Below are 26107 nucleotides of genomic sequence, written 5' to 3'. Positions count from 1 at the left end.
TATTAGATGCTTCTGGGGCTGTGGAGGTGAGTTAGAGTCTCCGATGACCGATCCTTGTCTGCAAAAACACAACTGTTAACTGTCCAAGTACGGAGGCCTATCACTTACAACTGAATACAACCGGCACGGAGGTTGTCTGACCCGTGAACGTATGCGTGGGGCGCAAAAGATGCAGATGGGCGACACCCTGCTGGCAGCGATCCCACGTGTTCGTATTTCGCGGCCCCTGGCGCTGGCTGCGGGCGACGGTGGCGCGCTTGTTTCGCCTAGCTTCCGCAGGCGCGGGATACCAGCGCTTCAGTCTGATACACAACTTCCCAGATCACACCATACACAAAAACCAGTGAAGTAAGTCTGGCGGCCATGATGGCCAAGTAGTTGTTCCACCTCGATCTATCTGGTCCGCATCTCGTGGTCTAGTTGCTACCATTGCTACCTCTGGATCACGGGGTCCCGGGTTCGATTCCCGGCAGGGTTGAGGACTTTCTCTACCCTGGGACTGGGTGTTTGTGTTGTCCTCATCACTTCATCCTCATCATTCGTGACAGTGGCTAGAATATAAATGACCTACTAGATAGTGTCGGAAGTTCCATGCGGCTTTTCGCGGATGATGCTGTAGTATACAGAAAGTTGCAGCATTAGAAAATTGCAGCGAAATGCAGGAAGATCTGCAGCAGATAGGCACTTGGTGCAGGGAGTGGCAAATGTAATGTATTGCGAATACACAGAAAGAAGTATCCTTTATTGTATGATTATATGATTCCGGAACAAACACTGGTAGCAGTTACTTCTGTAAAATATCTGCGAGTATGCGTTCGGAACAATTTGAAGTGGAATTATCATATAAAATTAATTGTTGGTAAGGCGGGTGCCAGGTTGAGATTCATTGGAAGAGTCCTTAGAAAATGTAGTCCATCAACAAAGGAGGTGGCTTACAAAACACTCGTTCGACCTATACGTAAGTATTGCTCATCAGTGTGGGATCCGTACCAGATCGGGATGACAGAGGAGATAGAGAAGATCTAAAGAAGAGCGGCGCGTTTCGTCAGTGGGTTATTTGGTAAGCATGATAGTGTTACGGAGATGTTTAGCAAACTCAAGTGGCAGACTCTCCAAGAGATGCGCTCTGCATCGCGCTGTAGCTTGCTGTCCAGGTGTCGAGAGGTTGCGTTTCTGGATGAGGTATCGAAGATATTGCTTCCCCCAACTTATACCTCCCGAGGAGATCACGAATGTAAAATGAGAGAGATTCGAGCGCACGGAGGCTTTTCGGCAGTCGTTCTTCCCGCGAACCCTACGCGACTGGAACAGGTAGGGGAGGTAATGACAGTGGTACGTAAAGTGCCCTCCGCTGTACACCGTTGGGTGGCTTGCGGAGTATAAATGTAGATGTAGATGTAGTGGACTGTGGAAAAAAAAACTGGACTGTGGAAAAATTTGGACTTTGTACGGACGCTGATGACCGCGCAGTTGAGCGCCCCACAAACCAAATATAAATATCATCATCATCATCATCATCATCATCATCGATGTATCTGATTTTCACTGTATGTTTGGTTGAGATATTGGCGGATTCTACCTGCAAAACGCACTGCTGCTGCCATCATGTTGTAGCCCCATTTGCTGAGAGAGTGCCAGAGGCAAATCTTCTGCCTCTTGCGGGGATTCCAATTATATGGGACCCGTTCGACGCCCTCTTTTCAGCCTTTGGCACGCCGTGAAGAGGGAGATTTGGGAATGATCTGATTTTCAAACTTAGTATGAGATCCTTACCAAAATTCTGTCGACGGCCTCTCTACAGCTCCTATATGCCTGTGAGAAAAATTGTGAAACAGCATTACGGTGTACATTCTAAGAGTCATCAGTTACATTTTCTCTGTTGTTTTGGGAGATATTTGCGATTTTGTTTTTACAATGTGTAGCAGGTGTTACCCCTAACAAATACTGCTAACCACGTCTTACATGCGGTTCCAAAAGTCGAAGGAATGCGTCCATTTGTTTTCCGTTACGAACAAAACGATTTTTATAGTGGAATTTTATGTGCCCGACAGCAGTTGCATCGATATTTATTAACAGGGACTGTAAGACACGAAGAATAGTCAGCTGTCCACCAACAACAAAAAAAATGGTTCAAATGGCTCTGAGCACTATGGGAGTTAACATCTATGGTCATCAGTCCCCTAGAACTTAGAACTACTTAAACCTAACTAACCTAAGGACATCACACAACACCCGGTCATCACGAGGCAGAGAAAATCCCTGACCCCGCCGGGAATCGAACCCTGGAACACGGGCGTGCGAAGCGAGAACGCCACCGCACGACCACGAGCTGCGGACCCACCAGCAACACAGCAGCAGTGTTGCACAGTGGTTGCGGGATAGAGCAGTGTTGTCGCAGCTGGAGAAAAAACAGACGCATTCTGTCGCCTCTGGGAGCCTCAGGAACGGTTTGATGAGCAGCATTTGTTTGAGATGATACCAGCTACACGTGGTAAAAATAAAATCTGCCGAATCACCAGAGAAAATGCACCTGAGGGCTCTTAGGAGGAGCACCCATGTGTGTGTGTGTGTGTGTGTGTGTGTGTGTGTGTGTGTGTGTGTGTGTGTGTGTTTAGCGGATATAATTCAAGACGACACGTCACTGGCATTTGCTCTGCGACACGGGACAGCGATACGGAAGCACGCGTAACTGGCTGCTTCCCACGTGTCCAGACGGCAGGACGAACCAAAGCCGACTCCCCGGTGCCCGCCTCATGAATTCGTATGTATGGAAATCTATACGGCTGCCGGCACAGGCCCTCGAAGAATGAGTGCTGCTTACGTCACGCTATAGCCGCAGCGTCTGATCGACGCTGCATTGTAATGCCGCATACATGATCCATGATGCCGTCTCAGTGAATACGTGACCATATCCTGCCCCACACGTAACCGCCTACATAAAACGTTAAATACAATGAATTTTTTTTCCCCGATTATTCATTTCCCTAGCGTTTATCCTGTCTGGGATACGCTTTTGCAGGCTATAGGATTTTGTTGCCGGATGCTCTTCCAGTCGCCACAGAGTCATGGAACAAAGCAGATGGCGTACACAACTCCCTCCCTTAGATAACCTGTGTTATTGTATTTTAAAAGTCTGAGAATCGCATTCTCTGGAGTGGATTTTGGGGACAGCCCAGTAATTGGCTAAACGAATGTAGGAAACCAGTCCACCGCCATCAATCCACCGCACGGATACGATTACGCGGTGCTGTCTGGCCACCGTGTAATCCTCGGCCAAGTGGTGTCATTAAGACGTGGTGTGGATGGGAACACGAAAAGCATGCCGCTCTCCGAGCAGCTTTCAAATTTCCACATCTTGAAGGCATTCCTCAATCGACCTCACGAGGCTGAGTGCTTCCCATTCCAGTCCTCGCACTAACGAAAAATTCCTGGCAGTATTTGGAGCTGAAATTGGGTCCTTCACAGTTACTGCTGTCGGCTCGCTGCGTAGACGCACTGAACAATAACAATCCAAACTGCAAATTGTAAAATAAATCAAGACCTGAAAGTGGGTTTACACTTTGTGAAAGATTCTCGCAGAGAGTAAAGGTGGTCTAAACCGTGAAACGTGTTCCGGGAGACTGTTTCGCGACAAGGCGGGCACACCGGTCGGCTTTTGAACGCACATGAAAGGGCCTCATTTCTATCGCTTGTCGTGGTTTAAACTTCGTTACGGTGCGATTGATGAACGACGGCGGTTCACACAGCTCGAGGTACGGACAGAGTGCGCATTGTCGTCGGTTCCAAGCGAAATCTGTGGTGCGCGCACACTGGTGCTTTGCACTTGAATAAAGCGTGTATCCCGCAAATTATGTCTGTAGCTTGCATATGTACACCGACAACTGGAATAAAAATTCGCTAAATAAATCGCTACTATCATATTTAACGCTCGCACTGGCTACGACATTTACGGCAGAGCGTGCAGAAACTGCTGAACTCTCATTTGCTATAGGAGAATACGTGACGTAACTGCGCAGATTACACCTAAGCTTGCTCACCATCGTTCGTGGCTCCAACTGTAGCTATTGCGCAGCGGAATGAACCAGGAGGACAGCATCTGCTTCAAAGAAACTGAAGGAAAACTATTTGTTTTTGTTTGATTCCAAAGAACAATCGTGTCACAATTGACGAAAAAGGTAAGGTACATACACTCCTGGAAATGGAAAAAAGAACACATTGACACCGGTGTGTTAGACCCACCATACTTGCTCCGGACACTGCGAGAGGGCTGTACAAGCAATGGTCACACGCACGGCACAGCGGACACACCAGGAACCGCGGTGTTGGCCGTCGAATGGCGCTAGCTGCGCAGCATTTGTGCACCGCCACCGTCAGTGTCAGCCAGTTTGCCGTGTCATACGGAGCTCCATCGCAGTCTTGAACACTGGTAGCATGCCGCAACAGCGTGGACGTGAACCGTATGTGCAGCTGACGGACTTTGAGCGAGGGCGTATAGTGGGCATGCTGGAGGCCGGGTGGACGTACCGCCGAATTGCTCAACACGTGGGGCGTGAGGTCTCCACAGTACATCGATGTTGTCGCCAGTGGTCGGCGGAAGGTGCATGTGCCCGTCGACCTGGGACCGGAGGACCATTCGCAGCCGTCTCCATGAAGCTGGGCTACGGTCCCACACACCGTTAGGCCGTCTTCCGCTCACGCCCCAACATCGTGCAGCCCGCCTCCAGTGGTGTCGCGACAGGCGTGAATGGAGGGACGAATGCAGACGTGTCGTCTTCAGCGATGAGAGTCGCTTCTGCCTTGGTGCCAATGATGGTCGTATGCGTGTTGGGCGCCGTGCAGGTGAGCGCCACAATCAGGACTGCATACGACCGAGGCACACAGGGCCAACACCCGGCATCATGGTGTGGGGAGCGATCTCCTACACTGGCCGTACTCCTCTGGTGATCGTCGAGGGGACACTGAATAGTGCACGGTACATCCAAACCGTCATCGAACCCATTGTTCTACCATTCCTAGACCGGCAAGGGAACTTGCTGTTCCAACAGGACAATGCACGTCCGCATGTATCCTGTGCCACCCAACGTGCTCTAGAAGGTGTAAGTCAACTACCCTGGCCAGCAAGATCTCCGGATCTGTCCCCCATTGAGCATGTTTGGGACTGGATGAAGCGTCGTCTCACGCGGTCTGCACGTCCAGCACGAACGCTGGTCCAACTGAGGCGCCAGGTGGAAATGGCATGGCAAGCCGTTCCACAGGACTACATCCAGCATCTCTACGATCGTCTCCATGGGAGAATAGAAGCCTGCATTGCTGCGAAAGGTGGATATACACTGTACTAGTGCCGACATTGTGCATGCTCTGTTGCCTGTGTCTATGTGCCTGTGGTTCTGTCAGTGTGATCATGTGATGTATCTGACCCCAGGAATGTGTCAATAAAGTTTCCCCTTCCTGGGACAATGAATTCACGGTTTTCTTATTTCAATTTCCAGGAGTGTAGTAGGCAATGAGCATGCTGCTTCAGCCATCTGGTTCGACTTCGAATATACGAGGCGTGTTTTCTAAGTAAGTACAGTTTTGAATTTTAAAAAAAGGCGTGATAAGATATCTCAATAATTTTACTTTTAGATGAAATCCTGTACCTTAATCTACATTTCTACATAATTTCCGTCAATATTGAGGCTCTTGTCATAACGTTGTATCAGTTTTTGAATACCCTCGTCATAGAAGTTTGTCGCCTGACTTGTTAACCACTGCATCACCACTGTTTGACTTCGTCATCGTCTTGAAGTCGCTGACCACCCGGAGTTTCTTCAAGTGCAGGAACGGATGGTAGTCACTGGGCGCAAAAAAAAAAAAAAAGTTCAAATGGCTCTGAGCGCTATGGGACTTAACTGCTGAGGTCATCAATCCCCTAGAACTTAGAACTACTTAAACCTAACTAACCTAAGGCCATCACACACAGCCATGCCCGAGGCAGGATTCGAACCTGCGACCGTAGCAGCAGCGCGGTTCCGGAGTGAAGGGCCTAGAACCGCTGGGCCACAGCAGCCGGCGTCATTAGTCTGAACGCGGATGCAGGAGCAGGAGATACGGGACAGCATAGCGACTGGGTAGTTAGCGCCATATGGTGAACTATAACAGCAGTTTTATGTAAATTGTGTCAGATGAAATGCATGCTTGGTTGATGTTCCTGAACTCTGGAAAATTCTTGGTTGGTAGAAAACGGTGGCGTCCACACCTAAGCTTCTGTTAACTGTACAACATCCGCTTTTAAGTGACTCATGTTGGATTTGTTGTGAACCTTCCAGTCACGCAGGACTGCCTCTCAATGCTTGTAGCAGTTATAAAAATAGCACACTCAGGCTCCTCGTACTCAACCTATTTTAGGAAACTTCCAAGTAATTTTTGAAGTTTGGGACCATGTGATGAGTACCGGTTTACAAACAAAACACAGCAACCGGTTGTTTTTTTTTTTTTACGTGAGAGAACACCGGGGTTCTCGAATTAGGTGATATGGTGCCATGTTCCAATAGGCCGTACAATAACAATCAGAAAATGGTCTTGTTATTGACGCTTACAACTTTCAGATGAGTTACTGTAGTGACTGGGAATATTAGAAAGTGTCACGTCTACGTCTGTACGCCACTCTAAACCTCCTAGTCCATGGGGGAGGGTATTTCTATCACTTCCCTCTTTGCTGTTCGAGTCTCGTAAGGTGCTGGAAAGTGAACACTGTCGGTAAGCCTCCACATAGGCTCTAATTCCTCTGATTCTCTCGTCGCGGTCGTTTCGCGAGACTTATGCAGAGGTGTACAAATTGTCCGTCGAGCCTGCCTGCCCCTGTCTTCGCCGCAACCACAAGCGGTTCAGCATGAGACACAAGAGTGCACGCGTCCTGAAGCATGGTGGTAAAGGGAGGCGAACTGGAGCTCTTACAACCATGGAAATTTCTCTGCCTCGTGATGACTGGATGTTGTGTGATGTCCGTAGGTTAGTTAGGTTTAATTAGTTCTAAGTTCTAGGGGACTGATGACCATAGATGTTTAGTCCCATGGTGCTCAGAGCCATTTGAACCATTCGAACCAACCATGGAAAGCTTCTCGGGACCCGTTCATCTCGCGGCATCTGACAACAGATAGCGCTATCAATCTAACATTGCAACAAAATAGCCAGGTGTATTTTTGCGTACATAGTTTCGCTGTAGGTCATTTTACATGACGTTGGTAGCAGCAAAATGAGAAAAGCAAACTTAAAGGAGATCAAGAACAAATTAGGTATTGGGGAATCTATATCTGTCACGAAACAGAGCCCCATGTATATAAGGAGAAAGTTTTCGTGTGTTTATGAGGCACCTTCAATTAAATATGTAGGTATATCGCTTTACAAGTTGTATAAAAAGATACTGAACACTCATTCGGGAACTCGAGTATGTCACTACATGTTCGTAAATTTGACCAGTGTTTCCCTAGCGCCACAAATATTTTGAAAGAGGACAAAGACTTAGCGGCTGACAAGTGTTTGGAAAAGTGTGCTAAGGATTTGAGGCCATTTAGCAGTGTATATCCTTTCTAAATGTGGTGCAAACATTGATTGAAATAGGGAAGAAATATGACTCAGTGGATATGAAAAACCACATTCTCGTGCCATGCAACGTAGTGCAAAGAAAGCTTAATACGAAGAAAAACCTTCTTATTTTATACATGTACTTTTTAGATTAACATAATATGAAAAACGAACTTCGTGTTTCCTAAAACGCATTTGACGAATTTAGAAACAACTATTTTGACCGCTTAGTAGGAATCCAGCGAACCCACAATATACATCCTGGAAAAAGTAATTCAAATTGTTATTTCTCTGGTCATATTTGGCTGAAGTAACCTAATGTTACAGAAATTAGACTTTCAAAACTTTACTTTAGCTGGCGTTGCTGTGTAATAGATATCTTCAGGTTCTTGGTGCAAGGGATCTCGACTTTCAGAGATGGTTCTGATTATTACAGCAAACGTGTATTAGTGGTGACCTGACAAAGGTTCGAAACGAAAATAGCCAGTATTATCGAAAGAAGGTGAAATATCAGAGTATACCATTCATTGCGAAATAAATACGTAAGCCCAAAAAGGAAAGAAGGACAAATAAAATCAACAGTTTTCTGTCCTACAATGACTTCAAACGAACATATATTTCATTGAGCCTTCTCTTGTGATACTAGGATAAAAAATTCTTTTCATCACCTACTGAACGCTACTCATAGCACTACAATGAAAGCGTACAGAATAAACTGCTACGTGGTGTGGGACACAGGGAAGGCGGACAGGCAAGCAAAACTCCTTTAGCAGGCTTGGGTTGAGCATAGCTTGCCATATATGAGAGTAATGCAGCTTGCCTGTTCTGCTGATAATGTGCGGCAGTACCTGGCAGGCAAGCATAAGCAAGTTAAAAGCGGAAAGTGAACATCTATGGTCATATGAGGGAGGAAGTAATATGTTATTCCTATGACGCACGGCATCTCTTGTAGGTTCTGTGACTGGAGTTTGTTGATTATCTAGCGTTTACTAAGTGAAACCACGACGAACGCGCTGCACTTAGTTGAATCTTCTGTATTATCCCCTACATTTAACCAATATGGGTAGGTTTCCAAATGTACTCAGGAATCGAACAAACTTTAGCGGAAAGATTATATTTAAGGTTGCTCCGGGCGGTTTCCTTCTGTTGTTTTACTATCGTGACGTAATCGAGCAGTAATGTGCCTTTCCACATATTTACTCTCAATACATCACTTTTTTTTAACAGTTCTAGGTAAACCGTTAAGATCTTCAAACAAGCGTCATACTTCTATAGGTCTTCTGTCATTTCGCGACAGTAATCCGGCGGTGTAACTTTATTCATACAATAACATAATCCGGAAAATACCTCACCGAACTTTCTACATCCTACAGCAGATAATTTTTATATACTGTCAATGTCAACATAACGGCCGTATGCCCCCCCCCCCCCCCCCATCCTCCCTTCCCGTCGAAGTTACTGTGGCATCTGTTGAGAACTGTATGTTGGGTTCTTTCTGCTAGAAACCCCTGAAATCAGCCACAAAGCTACTCAGATATTCTGCAAGTTCGTGTTCCTGTCACTAGACGTCAGCGATGAATTGAACTGAATGCTTTCTGAAACTCAAAGACTCTACCATAACTCTCTCGATGTCATGCACCGACAGAACGACATGCTTTTCATAAGATCTCTGCTTGCGAAATCCCTGTTGAACCTATGACCATATATTATTTCTCCAAAAATACGACAGCCAAAACGTGGCCCATGATTTTACAACAAATTGGTGTCACCGATAAAGATATGTGACGATAACCATCTGTTCGTCGATTCTTCTCGAAAATGGGAATGAAGTCAACGTACCTCAGATGACCCGCAGATGGTGCTCGAACAAGTCAGACTTGTGCCTGAAGGCAGCTTCTTACACACCTCAGAAACAGAGAAGTAAAGTCAAATTACGCTTCACAATCAGAAATTAAATTAAACCGTAGGTCATTGGCTCAAGGTAAATACAGTAATAAAAATCCCGGACAAAAAATTAGTCACTTTCGATAGACTTGACGCTAATACCGCCTCTAGGCTTGATAATAGCCACAATGCGCGAGGAGGAGAACCTTCAAAAATTTGGAAACACCAGAATCACAATTCGTTACTTTGCCTCGTATGGTGTAGGAAAACCATTGGCATTCAAAACATATTCGAGTCTTCTTATACCGTTGTTCCTACTGATGGAGGATGATTACAACGCATCCCTCTCTCCGAAGGAGACCACAAATTCTAAATAATATTGACATGTGATGACTGTGATGGCCAAAGAAGATGAGAAAAATCACCCTCGTACTTATAAAACCAGTCCTGGACGATGCTAATCGTGTCAACAAGTGCCTCGTCTCCTTGGAACACAACATCTCCACTGGGGAACAAGCAGTTTACCACATTTTGGACAGTGTCAGCCAAAAAGGTCACATAGTCCTTGATATTAACGCGACATTGCGGAGTACCCAAGGAGCAAGTAGACCACCACTTTACGGCTGCCCAAATATTCAACAACTCCCGCCATGTTGTACTAGTGGGGCGAAAACTCGGCAAGAAGTTGCAAATATTGTGTAAGGTGACTCATCCGACCAAATGACATTCTTCCATTACTCCACAGTCCATGTTTCATGGTATCGGCACCAAGTTTTCCTATCACGGGTGCTTGTATCACTTATTACAGGTTTTGGAACTCCAGCTCACCTTTGCGATTCCCTGCTTATGGAGCTTCGTATTGTTTTGGTACTGAGCTGACAGGGTTCGTGAGTGCGACAATAAGTTACGAGAGACTTATTTTTCATCACAATCCCCTTGACTGACAGTCTGTCACGATCATTCAAGGAACACTTTCACTTGCGCTGTGATGTAGTGGACGATGTTTCTTTCTCTTTCACTGTATGCGGTAGAAGTCTTCGATACGTTTCTCCTTGAAGCACCAAACGCTTCGGCTAGAATAGCTACGGAAGCATCTACCATACGAGCACCAACAATTTGCACACGTTCGCATTCACTCCAATGAACACTGTTCTGGCCACGGCTGACATTGGCGACGTATTGAGCATATTGGTCAGGTGCCATCATGGTCAAGCACAACGGCGAAACATGCATGCTTGGCTTTTCAACGATGTATTTCTCGCGATGTATCCATATTTTTGTCCAATCCCTGTACAAATTTCTTGATATATGCCCTCTCCATCTGATGTCACTCATTGACGTTAGATCTCTTAGTACTATCAAACCGTGGGAGTTTTTATTGTTACTTTCCACTAATTATTGCATTTTCTGTAAGATTAAGATGGGGTGATTTATAGAGAAACTCGAAGTGCAACATGATGCATGTGTGCCCGTCAAACAAGGGACATACAGGGTGAGTCCGTGGTGATATTACAAACTTTCAAGGATAATGGAGAAGGGTAAATGTATCATAAATATCTTCAACATTTCACGGTCCTGTCAGCAACTGTATAAATATTAATTTAAATTTCAATAATGAACAGCCTCAGTTACACCGTTTACCGGTTTCAGTCGGGATAATCCAACCTTCTTCAGAATAACAGTATATTTGTCCATAGTGGACATCGTCAAGCTAAAACTACAAATCCATAAATTACCGTCAGACTGTAAAACTTATCTGGAACTGCCTCGGCCCCACTTCCCGACCGCGATGCGGCAGCCGCGAGTGCTGCACTGAGTTCCAGTACAGGACTCGTGTTTTGGAATCCTGAATAAAACTAGCCCGCTTCCAGGAAATAAATGTGTAGCATTAGTTATTGAATGCCCCTCGAAATATCATTAAAGTATGCACAAATCATGGGAAACTTTGGTTGTTAAGGCGTATAATGGAAGTGAAACGAAATTTACTTAGACAGAAAACGGTAACAAACACCATTTCCGAGCGACGTTGTGCAGTTTCAAGGTATTGGATTTACAGTCGGAAGGAGCTGATTGAAAACTTCGTCGGATCATTTTTATAGGGATTTATGTGAATGCCTGCATGATTTCATCGTAATGGACGAGGTACCTTCCTTTTCCTTCTCTAATATGAGCTTCTGCACTATCCTTGTTTTCTTTTTTGTCTTGATTTCCATTACGAAGCACAGTGTTATTTAAGAGGGAATTAATTTCAGTTTATGATGACCACTTTTAGTACATGAGTGTAAATGCTTTCCTGTCCCGTCCAACCAACATACGTAAGTATGGCACGTACGAGTGGTGTAGGTACGTTCCGATCGGTCGCGAAATAGAACTATAGTGAAAATCCGATGGAGCTTTGCACAGATATGTTGGGCAGTGTCTCTAGAATGCCTGTAGATCACGTCAAGTTGCACTTTGCAGCTCTGAGCGCTCGGTGAGCACGTGAAGATGCCTAGAAGCTAGTGTCTCCCGGCAAGTGTGGGTCCCTGCCGGGAGATTTCGCCTGATTTCATGCAATTCCACACAACGTAACTGTCGTGCATTTCCTTCATTCTCGGCCGCACACTACAAGGTTCAATTGGCTCTGAGCACTATGGGACTTAACATCTGTGGTCATCAGTCCCCTAGAACTTAGAACTACTTCAACCTAACTAACCTAACGACATCACACACATCCATGCCCGAGGCAGGATTCGAACCTGCGACCGTAGCAGTCCCGCTGTTCCGGACTGAGCGCCTAGAACCGCGAGACACTACAAGGGCAATGGAGACGCTGCTGCAAGGTTTTCTATGGAAAGTGTTTGATGACCCACCGTACAGCCCGGACGTGGATACCTCCGAGTTTCGTCTCTGCTCACTTGAACCGCTGGCCACTAAGACCTACATCTGACACAGACAGTGAGATGCAGACCACCGTGGACAATTGGCGAAAGGCTCAGGCGACTGCCTTCTATGACAAGGGTATTGGAAAGATGGAACAATGACAAAGGTCTAAGTCGGAGTGGCGACTATGTAGCTTAAAGGTGCAAGAAACACATTTATGATTTTCACTGTGATTTACGTTTTGCGACCCATAGGAATTTATTTTCTGGACTATCTTCGTATGTTGGTTGGATGTGGTCGGTAAGCGTTTGTGGGTCGGCCTTGAAGATGGTAATCAGAGACATAAATTAATTACCTGTCGCGTAACATTGTGGTCCGAAAGGGGCACAAATGTTTTGCTGGATACTGTAAATTTTGCTACGACATTGTCGCAATTCGTGATCTTCCTTCTTCGCAAGCCACATTACGGTTTGTGGCCGAGTTTAGTTCGCCACTGTCCCGTTCCATTCGCACACTGGGTACGGGGGCGGGTGTGGGGAAAACGGCGGCAGATAAGCTTCCGCACTAGCTGCAATTTCTCTGATGCTCCTATTCTGATACGCGTGAGACGCATGCAGGAGGAAGAAATAAATTGCTCCACTCTTCTGGGAACATAAGAGCTAGGAAGTTCAACGGTGATGCATGCGCAACGCGTGTCTTGTAGTGATAACTGCCGGAGTTTGACGAATACTTCGGTAATGTTCCTGCGCTTAAAAAAGGAAAGCGTGGGAAAACGCGCGTCCTTTCTTTGAATGTTCTCCATCTTCTCCAATAATCCTAGCTGGTAAAGATTGTATACTCACAAGGAATACTTTATAATCAGTCGAACGTTAGATTTGGATTCTATTTCTTTTTCCTAGAGTTACGTTTTTTTACGCTTGATCCAATTAAACCCAGAGTGCCATCTCCTGTTGCTAAGATCAAGCTTGTGCGGTCCTTTTACATTAAATCGCTCAAGACGAATACTTATAGATATTTAACGGTTCTTACTGGTTCCGGCGATGAATCAACAGTGCCAGCTTTCCGTCTATTTATGCCTGATAGGTAAGATAATCAAATAAATAGGGAGTGCAGGCAGGCTAAGGGGATATGGCTGCATGAAAATGTGAAGAAATCGAAAAATAAATGAGTGTCGGAAGGGCTGACACCGAATACAGAAAAATCAATACAGCCTCTGGTGAAATTGGGGGAAGTGGCAACAAAACGACTATTCATGTTGGTGTATAAAAAGTATCAGACTGCCGATGTACCATCATAACTTTGTAAAAACATCATCCACACAATTCCGAAGACAGCAAGAGCCGACAAGTTTGGGAATTATCACACAGTCAGCTTATCGGTGGTTGCATTCAAGTTGTTGACAAAAATGATACACTAAAGAATAGAAAAGAAACCTGAGGCTCTGTTAGATGACGATCAGTTAGGCTTTAGAAAAGGTAAGGACACCAGAGAGACAGTTGTGACGTTGGAACTCATAATGGAAGCTTAATTGATGACAAATAACGATACTTTCATAGGATTGGTCGTCTTGGAAAAAGCGTTTCACAGTGTGAAATGGTGCAAGATGTCCCAAATTATAATAAAAATCAGAGGTGGGCCATAGGGAAACACGTGTAATATACAGTATATACAAGAACCAAGATAGAAAAAATAAGATTGGCAGAACAAAGTGCTCGGACTAAAACAGGGATGTAGTCTATCTCCACTACTGTTCCATCCATACATCAAAGGACCAAGAGTGTCTACATGGATACTCTGCAAATCACATTTAAGTGCCTGGCAGAGGGTTCATCGAACCACCTTCAAAATTCTCTGTCATTCCAATCTAGTACAGCGCGCAGAAAGAACGAATACCTATATCTTGCCGTACGAGCTCTTATTTCTCTTATTTCTCTTATTTTGTGGTGATCGTTTCTCCCTATGTAGGTCGGTGTCAACAAAATATTTTCGCATTCTGAGGAGAAAGTTGGTGATTAGAATTTCGTGAGTAGACTCCGTTTCAACGAAAAACGCCTTTCTTTTAATGATGCCCAGCCCAAATCCTGTATCATATCAGTGACACTCTCTCCCACATTTCGCTTTAATACAAAATGTGCTGCCCTTCTTTCAACTTTTTCGGTGTACTCCGTCAGTCGTATCTGGTAAGGATCTCACACCGCGCAGCAGTATTATAAAAGAGGACGGATAAGTGTAGTGTAGGCAGTCTCCTCAGTAGGTCTGTTACATTTTCTAATGTCCTGCCAATAAAATGCTGCCTTTGGTTAGCCTTCCCCACAACATTTTCTATGTGTTCCTTCCAAATTAAGTTGTTCGTAATTGTAATTCCTAGGTATTTAGTTGAATTCACGAACTTTAGATTAGACAGATTTATCGTGTAGCCAAAGTTTAACGAATTCCTTTTAGCACTCATGTGGATGATCTCACACTTCCCGCTATTTAGGGTCAACTGCCAATATTCGCACCTATGAGATATCTTTTCTAAATCGTTTTGAAATTTGTTTTGATCTTCTGATGATTTTATTAGTCGGTAAACGACAACGTTATCTGCAAACCACCTTAGACGGCTGCTCAGATTGCCTCCAAATCGTTTATATAGATAACACTACCTTGGGGAACACTAGAAATCACTTCTGTTTTACTCGATGACTTCTGTCAGTTACTAAGAACTGTGACCTCTCTGAGAGGAAATCACAAATCCAGCCACATAACTGAGACGATATTCCATAAGCACGCAATTTCACTACAAGCCGCTTGTGTCGTACAGCGTCAAAAGCCTTCCGGAAATCCAGAAATGTGAAATCGATGTGAAATTCCTTGACAATAGCACTCAACACTTCATGCGAATAAAGAGCTAGTTGTGTTTCACAAGAACGATGTTTTCCAAACTCATATTGACTGTGTGTCAATGGACCGTTTTCTTCGAGGTAATTCATAATGTTCGAGCACAATATATGTCCCAAAATCCTGCTGCATATCGACGGTAGTGATATTAGCCTGTAATTATTTGGATTACTCCTACTACCTTTCTTCAATATAGGTGTAACCTGTGTAACTTTCTAGTCTTTGGATACGGATCTTTCTTCGAGCGAACGGTTGTATATGATTGTTAAGTGTAAAGCTACTGCATCAGCATATTCTGAAAGGAACCTGAATGGTATACAGTCTGGACCAGAAGACTTGCTCTTATTAAATGATTTGAGTTGCTTCACTACTTCGAGGATATTTACTTCTACGTTACTCATGTTGGCAGCTGTTCTTGATTCGGATTCTGGAATATTTACTTCCTGTTCTTCTGTGAAGGCATTTCGGAAGGCTGTGTTTAGTAAATCTGCTTTGGCAGCACTGTCTTCGGTAGTATCTCCATTGCTATCGCGCAGAGAAGGCATTGATTGTTTCTTACCACTAACATACTTCACATACGACCAGAATTTCTTTGGATTTTCTGCCAGGTTTCGAGGGAAAGTTTCGTTGTGGAAACCGTTATAAGAATCTCGTATTGAAAACTGCGCTAAATTTCGAGCGTTTGTAAAAGATCGGGAATCTTGGGGATTTTGCGTCTGTTTAAATTTGTCACGAATGTTTCGTTGTTTCTGCAACAGTGTTCTGACCCGTTTTGTGCACCAAGAAGGATCAGTTCTACCTGGAGATACTATTTCTTTGAATTCAAGCCACATTTTGTCTACACTTATATCTTGTACATATACAACATGTAGAAGACCTAAGAGGGAATAAGAGTTTACGACGAAGATCGCAGTGTTCGGATTAAAAAAAGAGTGTAAGACGGGGATATAGTCTTTCACCCATGTTCAATCTGCATATCGAAGAAGTAACGATGGACATAAAAGAAAGGTCCTGGAGTGGAATCAATATTCAAGGTGGAAGGATATCAATGGCAAGATTCGCTGATGACATCGCTATCCTCAGTGAAAGTGAAGAAGAATTACAGGATCAGCTGAATGGAATTAACAGTCTAATGAGTACAGAATATGGACTGAAAGTAAATCGGAGAAAGACGAAAGTAATGAGAAGTAGCAAAAATGAGAACAGCGATGAACTTAACATCAGGATTGATGGTCACGAAGTAGATGATTTTAAGAAATTCTGTTGGCTGTAAAATAACCAATGACGAACGGAGTAAGGAGGACATCAAAAGCAGATTAGCGCTGGCAGAAAGGGCATTTATGGCTAATAGAAGTCTACCAGCATCAAACTTAAGCCGTTATTTGAGGAAGAAATTTCTGATATGGCACAGTATTGTATGGTAGTGAAACATGGACTATAGGAAAACCGGAACAGAAGAGAATCGAAACATGTGAAATGTGATGCTACAGACGAATGTTGAAAATTAGGTGGGCTAGTGAGGTAAGGAATGCGGAAGCTCTGCTCAGAATCAGAGAGGAGAGAAATATGCGGAAAACACTGACAAGAAGAAGGGACAGGATGATAAGACAGCTGTTAAGATAGCAGTGAATGACTTCCACGGTACTAGGGGGAGCTGTAGAGGGCAAACACTGTACAGCAAGACAGAGAGTGGAATACATCCAGCAAATAACTGAGGACATAGGTTGTAAGTGCTAATCCGAGATGAAGAGGCTGCCACAGGGGAGAAATTCGTGGCGAGCTCCATGAAACCAGTCAGTAGACTGATGACTCATACTGACCAGCGTCAGTGTGTATTTCACTTCTTCGATTTTGAGATCTGTGTTCAAAGTCCGAGCGTTGTTTTTATTTATTTTATTATTTTAATTTACCTACGCAGGCTCGCAAAAGGTTATTACAAGAATATTTCTTATGAAGTTAGGGGATACAAGGGCGTTATATTAATTATAAAATTACAACTGGTTTTCACAGTAATTTTCATACATTTATTATGTAATATATCTGTGTTTTGTATTTTCAGGAGTTACATACTTTACAAATTCTCATATTCTTGTGTTTCATTCTTATAATAATTCTTAATTCTTATATTTCATGCTTTGGTTTAATCTTCGGGAGGATTTTGTGCATTCCTATAATGATGCTGATTGAAACAAACAATTGCGAACAGCACTAGCATAGCGCGAAAGCAGGTTTGCCACAGCGACATTTCTTTTATGAATGTCAAAATGGCTCTGAGCACCATGCGACTTAACTTCTGAGGCCATCAGTCGCCTAGAACTTGGAACTAATTAAACCTAACTAACCTAAGGACATCACACAACCCATGCTCGAGGCAGGATTCGAACCTGTGAGCGTAGCGGTCGCTCGGCTCCACACTGTAGCGACTAGAACCGCACGGCCACTCCGGCCGGCATCAATGTCACTCTGGAAAGAAATTCACTCGTTGGCAATAATTTCGCGGCAAACCACGCCTAATATATCACTTTTCAAATTCATTATGAATAAAAATACACTACAAGAATCTCACCGAAGAAAATTTCAAATAATTTTTCCATTCATTTATTATTTATTCTTTCTTTTTTGGTTTAATTCATTGACCAGACATAAAATTTGTAGACTAATAAGGATAACGTTATTTGAATAAACATTGGAAGACATTCCTGTAGTAATGTTCTACAGACATGGGGAGGTAAATTAAATACAACAATAAAAATAATAATCGGATTTCGGATATGGGACTCGAAATTGTGAAGCGCGGCGCTAGCCATTGTGTCACCAACGCTTCAGTTGGGATGTTTACATCCTAGGAGGAACATGATTTACCTCGAAAACTTTGACTGTCGGTTTCTCAGAAAGGATATAATATCCATGGATAAGCACACACGTGTTCGCTTAGTTTGACCCCTCTTCTACTGAGAGTAGTTTCTGGGGAATCGGGTTATGGTTCTTTGCCGTGTTCTCCTAGTTAGTAATGTAGATACGGAATCGCTTTTACAGAGATGATAATAACGAAACTAATGTAGCTAAAATCTTAAAGACTAGTTCGGTGGGCACAATGATGAAAGAACATGTTTTCTCTACTCTCCGCGAGCATGAAATTGCTATTTTTCAGAATAGTCGAACCAGTATGGGCTGTCAAAAGAAAAAAAAAATCTGCAGTATAACTGAGGTTATTTAGGACGAAAATGTGGCATATGAGGTCAGTGCTTGTATTACTTCGTTCCACTCTTACAATCGCCTGCTTTAGGTATTATCTATTACCTAGAAACCGAAGAGATGGCGTTTTGCAACTGTAATTAGCACTTTTTACGGACCAACATAAGCACAAGATTAAGTGCACATATTAAGGAAACGTAGACTATGTGGGACAGATGGCGGTTACATGAATTGTTATCTCACAGGGCAGATGTAGCATTCAAGATGCAGTCTGTATAACCGCAACAGTCACGAAGTCATAGATGTATTACGCCAGATAAAGATTGGTGAAAGCCAGAAACACATCTAGGTATAAATAAAGCAACACATAAAAGTATCCGGCTGTGATAGGTCCTCAAGTAATTCAGTCAATGCTACAGAGCTCAACCACCATTAAAATATACAAAATTATGTTTATGAAGTCTAACGTGCATGATCACCGAAAATCTGTGAAAATATTGGCAGTAATGAAATGGATCGATAATTCTCTACTAATGTTTCGTCTCAGACAAGATGCTGTGTTAGATTAGCAACGCGATAACTTGTCTTCGTGGGAGAACGTGGCTTTCCTCCCCGACTGGTTTAGAACGGATGTAAGCAGGTCGCGTTTTGACACGCCGTATCGTATTGTATCACTATCTCGGCGACTTCCGTCCCAGTTGGAATTAATCTGCTGCTTCCGCATCTCGCTTCCTCGTACCTAAGTTCGTCAACCCCCGGATGCAAGCCGCGTGCGGTTAGGCGCGACCGAACCGGCGGCTCCCACCTCGTTACTGGCGAACTCCCAACTCCAGCCAGCCCCACTCCGCCATCAGACCGCTCTTCCTCCCAAACGAGTGAGGGCTCAGTCCTCGTGCTTCTTCCGCGTGCTGTTTCAACTTAGGGAACGACAGAAGTTGCGAGGGGCGGGAGAGTGGAGTTCAACGTTCCGTTTACGGCTACGTCATTAAAGGCAGAATGGGTCGAATGAGGGTAGACACGTCTGTTACATTTGTGCGAAATATCGGACAAATTTATTAAGTGATACTGGTGTTCGAGATATGTGAGTCAGGTGAAAAACCCTCAGACTTCAAGAAAAACGCAATTATTCTAATTCCAAAGAAATCACATGTGTGACAAGCGTCAATAGTACTGAACTATTAGTACAATAAGTCACGGCGGCAAAATACTGACACGAATTCGCTGCAGAAGAATGGAAAAACTGGTAGAAGCCCACCTCGGGGAAGATCAATCTGAATTCCGTAGAAATGTAGGACTTCTGTTAGAAGATAGTATAATAGAGTCCAAAGCATCCCTGGAGCAGCTCGTAAAGGATCAGATAAATTCCTTCCTTTGCGTTGGTCTTCCGACTCTGAGGCGCGTGATTGTGCAACAGCTAAACGATCTGATTTGTTGCTTGCTTGGCGATCCATGCTTCCTTGAGAAGCGCGTACTCGCTTTGTCTTTCTTTCCTGGATGGTACATCTATCAACTGACGTATGTTTATGGAGGAAGCAGCAACTACACGAAATTTCAGTTTAGTCTGAGGAATTAATTACTTTGCTTGTATATGAAGATTAAGGAACGGTAAACCTACGTTTATAGCATTTGTAGACTTAGAAATAGCTTTTGACAATGTTGACTGGAATATTCTCTTTGAAATTCTGAAGGTATCAGGAGTAAAATACAGGGGCGAAAGGCTATTTATAGCTTGTACAGAAACCAGATGGCCGTTATAAGACTCGAGGCAGTTATGTAAGTCGAGGGGCATGAGAAGGAAGCAGTGGTTGAGAATGGAGTGAGATAGGTTTGAGGCGTATCGCCGATGTTATTCAATATGTACAGTGAACAAGCCTCAAAGGAAACGAAAGAAAAATTTATAGTAATTCTATCAGAGACAGCAAAGGACTTGGATGAGCGGTTGAAATGAACAGTGTCTTGAAAGGAGGATATGAGATGAAAATCAACAAATGCAAAACGGAGATAACGGAATGTAGTCGAAGTAAGTTAGATAATGCTGAAGGAAATAGATTAGGAAACGATATACTTAAAGTAGTTGATGAATCTTGCTATTTGGGCTTCAAAATAACTGCTGGCCGAAGGAGAGAGGGTATAAAATGTAGACTGACAACGGCAAGAATAGCGTTTCAGAAGAAGAGAAAGTTGTTACATCGAATATAGATTTAAGTGGTATTAATTCTTTTATGAAAGTATTTGTGTGGCGTACATCATCCCACGCAAGTGAAACAAGGATAATTAACAGATTACACAAGAAGAGATGATGATATTTGGTTTGTGGGGCGTCAACTGCGCAGTCATCAGCGCCCGTACAAAGTCCCAATTTTTTACACAGTCCGTTCCAGTTACTGTCACGAACGATGATGATAATGATGATGAAGTGATGAGGACAACACAAACGCCCAGTATCTGGACAGAGAAAATCCCCAGCTCGGCTGGGAATCGAACCCGGGATCTAGTGATCCAAGGCAGCAACGCTAGCCACTAGACCGCAAGTTGCGGACCCAAGAAGAGGTCAGAAGCTTTTGAAATGTGTGCTAATTCACAGTTTTTACTGTTTTTGTGACGTTCTCCCTTGGGTGAAGCATCCTATGATCATTCGTGCTGTCCTTGTTTGTATAGTTTCAACATGCCCCGATAATCTAATCTAGTATGAGTCCCACGCCTTTAGAAGTGCTCTAGGAGTAATTTGTGAGCTTTCTAGATCAACTGTATTTTCCGTGTATCTTAGCGATGGACTGAAGTCTGTCACTTGCTCTATCTACGTTTGGGCCTAATTGATCCGGAAAAAGTGCAGTTGACTTCAAGATGTAAGAAGGGTAAAAGAACGGCCCTATAAAACACAGACCAATGTTTTTAACATCGGTTTCATGCAGCGTTTTTGAAGATATTCTAAATAAAAATGCCTTTTTCTCACATGATATCCAGTTAATCATAGTTCTATATTCCTATATTTCCGAAAAGCATTTGACTCGGTGCCCATCTGCAGCCTGTTAGGGAAGGTACGAGCACATGGAATCTGTTCTCGGAAATGTGAGTGGTTCAAATGGCTCTGAGCACTATGGGACTTAACTTCTGAGGTCATCAGTCCCCCAGAACTTAGAACTACTTAAATCTAACTAACCTAAGGACATCACATAATCCATGCCCGAGGCAGGATTCGAACCTGCGACCGTAGCGGTAGCGCAGTTCCAGACTGTAGCGCCTGAACCGCTCGGCCACCACGGTCGGCCGATATGTGAGTGGCTCGATGAATTCTTAAGTAACAGAACCCTGCGTACATTGTCCTCAATAGCGAGTTTTCGTCAGAGACGTGGTTACAGACAGGAATGCCAGAGGGAAGTGTGATAGGAGCGCTGTTATTTTCTATATTAATAAATAATACGGCAAACAAAGTGAGCAGCGATCTGTTGCTGTGTGCTGATGATGCTCTGGTGTACGTCAAGGTGTCGTCGTTGAGTGGCTGCAGTAGGAAACTAGATGACATAGAAAAAAATTTCTAATTCCTGTGATGGACGGCAGCCAGCTGTAAATATAGACATATAAGTTAATACAGATGAGTAGGAGAACCAAACCCTAATGTTCGAATACAGCATTGTTAGTGAGTTTCTTGACACATTCACATCCACTTAATATCTACGCGTAACGTTGCAAAGCGATACGAAATGGAAAGAGCGTCTAGAGAAGGCGAATTGTTGAGTTCGCTTTGTTGCGAGAATTTCAGGAAAGCGTGTTGTTCATCTGTAAATGTGACATCATATGGAGCACTAGTACGACCAACTCTTGAGTACTGCTCAAGTTTTGTGATCCCCACCAGTCTCGTGGTGGAAATCAAAACAGTTCAGAGGTGCGCTGCAAGATTTGTTACTGGTAGGTTCGAACAGCACAGTATTACGGAGATGCTTCGGGAGCACAAATGGGAATTTCTGAGAGGAAGCGAGGAACACTATTGAGAAAATTTAGAGATCAGACATTTGGAACTGTGTGTTTCGCGTAAGGACTTCAAAGATAAGGGAAATCAGGCCTCATAACGGAGGCATGTAGATAGTAGTTTTTGCTCCCTCTATTTGGAACAGGAAAGGAAATGACGTGTAGTGGTACAGGGTACCCTCCACCACACGCCGTACAGTGGCTTGCGGAGTACATATGCAAAAGTAGATGAAGATGTCATGTCATATCCCCTTTATCTGTTACAGCGATTATTCCACTAGTGACTTACTGTTATTGTAACCATAGGATAATACGTTTTTACGTTTTTTAAAGAGCACAGTTTTCCATTTCTGCAAGCTTCTGCAATGTTTATTCTGCTTTCAAATCGTATAGAGATCTGATTGAGTATCTGTGCAGCTTTTTTCATACTGTACCCGTTATAGATTCTGTATCATCTGTAAAAGGCTCAGGTTACTATTTCTGTTTTCTTCCAGATTATTAATATACAACATGAATGGCAAGGGTTCCAAGACTTCCATTCGCAACGCCTGAAAGTATCTCTATTTTCGATTACTATACGGCATGCAAGAAAACACAGAGCGTCCTCCCTATCAATAAATCCACAATCCAGTCACGAATTTCGTCTGATGCCTCATATTATAGTACTTTTGTTAATAATCATCACTGTGTTACTCCGTCAAATGCTTTTCAGAAGTCAAGAAATAGTCCGTGACTTTCCAGATGTCAGGTGAAAAAATCGGATGCTAGGTTTCACATGACCTAAGTTTTTGGAATCTATACTGGATGCATGGAAGGGATCATTCTGTTCGAGGTACCTCATTATGTCTGACATCAGAATATATAATATTCTACAACAGATGAAAGTCAAAGACATTTGTTATAAATAAGGAGACTGCGGAATACATACAAGGAAAGGGAACCCATGCCTGTGTTCAACATCGTTCATCAATTTAAACGAAGGCGTGAGACGGATACAAATATCTCACAATTCAAATGCTGGATTGTGGTTTCTTCTAAATAAATATAGACGATGCAAAGAGTAGTAAAATTCTTGAGATCTATAGTGTCTCATACGGTACACAAGATTCTAACTGAAGTTATCCATCCAGAATGATGTTTGTGCGATTGGTGTCACTTTAAATTTTCGAGGAGCTTAATTTCAAAATTATATTCGGAAAGGTCGAAACATTCCAACTACAATATAACAAACAATCAAACAATGGAAAATCCACGAGAGACTGTAGCAATATTATGAAAAGGAAAGTTGCCATTCACCACATAGCGGAGACGCTGAGTCGCAGATAGGCACCACAAAAAGACTATCTTTTTGTTGTGCCTATCTGTGACTCAGCATCTCCGCTATGTGGTGAGTGGGAACTTTCCTCTCCTAATATTAATACAACTACAATATAAGTAACTGATGTAGAAACAGCGTTGGCGAATGTTCTTATTTCTTATTATTTTTTGGCGTTATGATACCATAGTGACCGTATCTTAGTACGCATTGTCATAGCGAAAGCAAAAGCGTTTACTGTTAAAGAGCATTAAAGTGCCGTTGCATCGCAGAAGTTTCCATTCCAGATCTCTCCCAGATTTGGTAACAAGTCATTTTTATCTGTTTCGCAACGAATACCATTTGGAGTTGAAGGTACATTCTTTTCTGAAGTAGCTTGGTAGACCAATCATTGACTCAGTGGAGCTGATATTGACAGAAAGTTTTCGCAAAGAAGCAATAAGGGAATATATAGGTTTTTTTTGCGACATCTGTAAATCTACCTTCGTAGTCTCTGAGAATATGATGAAATAAAGTCTGAGGCAAATTTTAGGGCTACAGGTTAACCTTAGTTTGATTCAAGCTGGCGTTGCGCAGTATTTGTTTTCATGTAATGGTGCCATTTTCGTCAACTAGGACAATGTATTTGCTTTGAGCTTTATATGCAAACACACCTACTCGTAAAGGAAGCTGTAGAAGATAAAAGCTGAATGACAAGACAGAGATTAGAATACATCCAGCAAATAACTGAGGACGTTGGATTCTAGTATGAGATGAATACTTTGATAAAGAAGGGGTCTATACGTCCTTGTCTCTACTGTAAGAGATACTAGACAATTATTTTACAATTAACCTCCATCCTCCAGTTAGTGGTGTTTTGTACATAGTTTCCGTTCAGTGCCCGAAACCCCAGAGTAAAGGCAGAGGGGAGCCAAAAGTACGAAACCCGCAAACACAAAACATTAAGCTTCCAGCAGTCTCGGAATAGATACATGCGTGTCCTGTGTGGTATTGAAGGCAAACTTATTCTCATATTCCTGCAAAATAGTGCCAAGTCCAGGTAATGACTATGGTGGATGGCGAACATATACCCTTCTCTCCAAAGTCGACCACAAAGGGTGAATAATATTGAGATCTGGTGAATGTGCGGGCTAGGAAAGATGCGACATTTCACCCTGGTGCTTACAAATTTGGTCCGTGACCATGCAAACTGCGTGAAAAGAGGCCCTGGCGTCTTGGAAGAGAGCATCACCATTGCGGGAAAGCCATTGTACCGTGGAATGGACCTGAACAGTCAAAATGGTGACGTAATCATTGGCAGTATTTGCAGTCTTGAAGGGTAATTACAGTGCCCATCGAATACGGTGTGGCTACCCAAATCGTCACTCGCCCAGAAGTTGGAGACTGTGTGCAACAAAGCTCATCCGAGCAAATGCCATTCTTCCATCGCCTCGCAATCCAAGTTTTACGGCTTCTGCAACACGTTATCCTTTTACGGGCATCTACGTCACAAGTGACTGGCTGCAGTATTCCAACTCGTCCTGCAGTTCGCTGCTAATGGACCTCCATTCGTGCCGTTTTGGTACTGACATAGTTTGTGAATGCGACATTGAGGGCTTCAGTGACTTTTGCAATTGCCGTTTTCGTTGCAGTCCTCTTCAATAACCGCCCGTCACAATCATACACTACTGACCGTTAAAATTGCTACACCATGAAGGTGACGTGCTACAGACACGAAATTTAACCGACTGGAAGAAAATGCTGTGATATGCTGTGATCAGCTTTTCATAGCATTCACACAAGGTTGGCGCCGGTGGCGACACCTACAACGTGTTAACATGAGGAAAGTTTCCAACCGATTTCTCATACACAAACAGCAGTTGACCGGCGTTGCCCCGTGAAACGTTGTTGTGATGCCTCGTCTAAGGAGGAGAAATGCGTAGCATCACGTTTCCTACTTTGATAAAGGTCGGATTGTAGCCTATCGCGATTGCGGTTTATCGTATCGCGACATTGTTGCTCGCGTTGCTCGAGATCCAATGACTGTTACAAAAATATGGAAGCCGTGGGTTCAGGAGGGTAATACGGAACGCCGTGCTGGATCCCAACGGCCTCGTATCACTAGCAGTCGAGGTGACAGGCATTTTATCCGCATGGCTGTAACGGGTCGTGCAGCCACGTCTCGATCCCTGAGTCAACAGATGCGGACGTTTGCAAGACAACAACCATCTGCACAAACAGTTCGACGACGTTTGCAGCAGCATGGACTATCAGCTCGGAGTCCATGGCTGCGGTTACCCTTCACGGTGCATCACAGACAGGAGCGCCTGCGATGGTGTACTCGACGACGAACGTGCGAGCACGAATGGCATAACGTCATTTTTTTTCGATGAATCCAGGTTCTGTTTACAGCATCATGATGGTCGCATCCGTGTTTGGCGACATCGCGGTGAACGCACATTG

General features: G+C 43.7%; 1 protein-coding gene across 1 annotated transcript in view; it reads right to left on the bottom strand.

Annotated features, from left to right (window-relative positions):
- Nucleotides 1–26107, bottom strand: part of LOC126355586 (cGMP-dependent protein kinase, isozyme 1) — a 1149467-nt gene that overhangs the window by 388672 nt on the left and 734688 nt on the right. The window lies entirely within an intron of this gene.

This window comes from Schistocerca gregaria, chromosome 1, assembly GCF_023897955.1.
Source record: "Schistocerca gregaria isolate iqSchGreg1 chromosome 1, iqSchGreg1.2, whole genome shotgun sequence".
Lineage (NCBI taxonomy): Eukaryota > Metazoa > Arthropoda > Insecta > Orthoptera > Acrididae > Schistocerca > Schistocerca gregaria.
The sequence above is the reverse complement of the archived record's forward strand: the minus strand, read 5'-3'. Positions and strand labels throughout refer to the sequence as shown.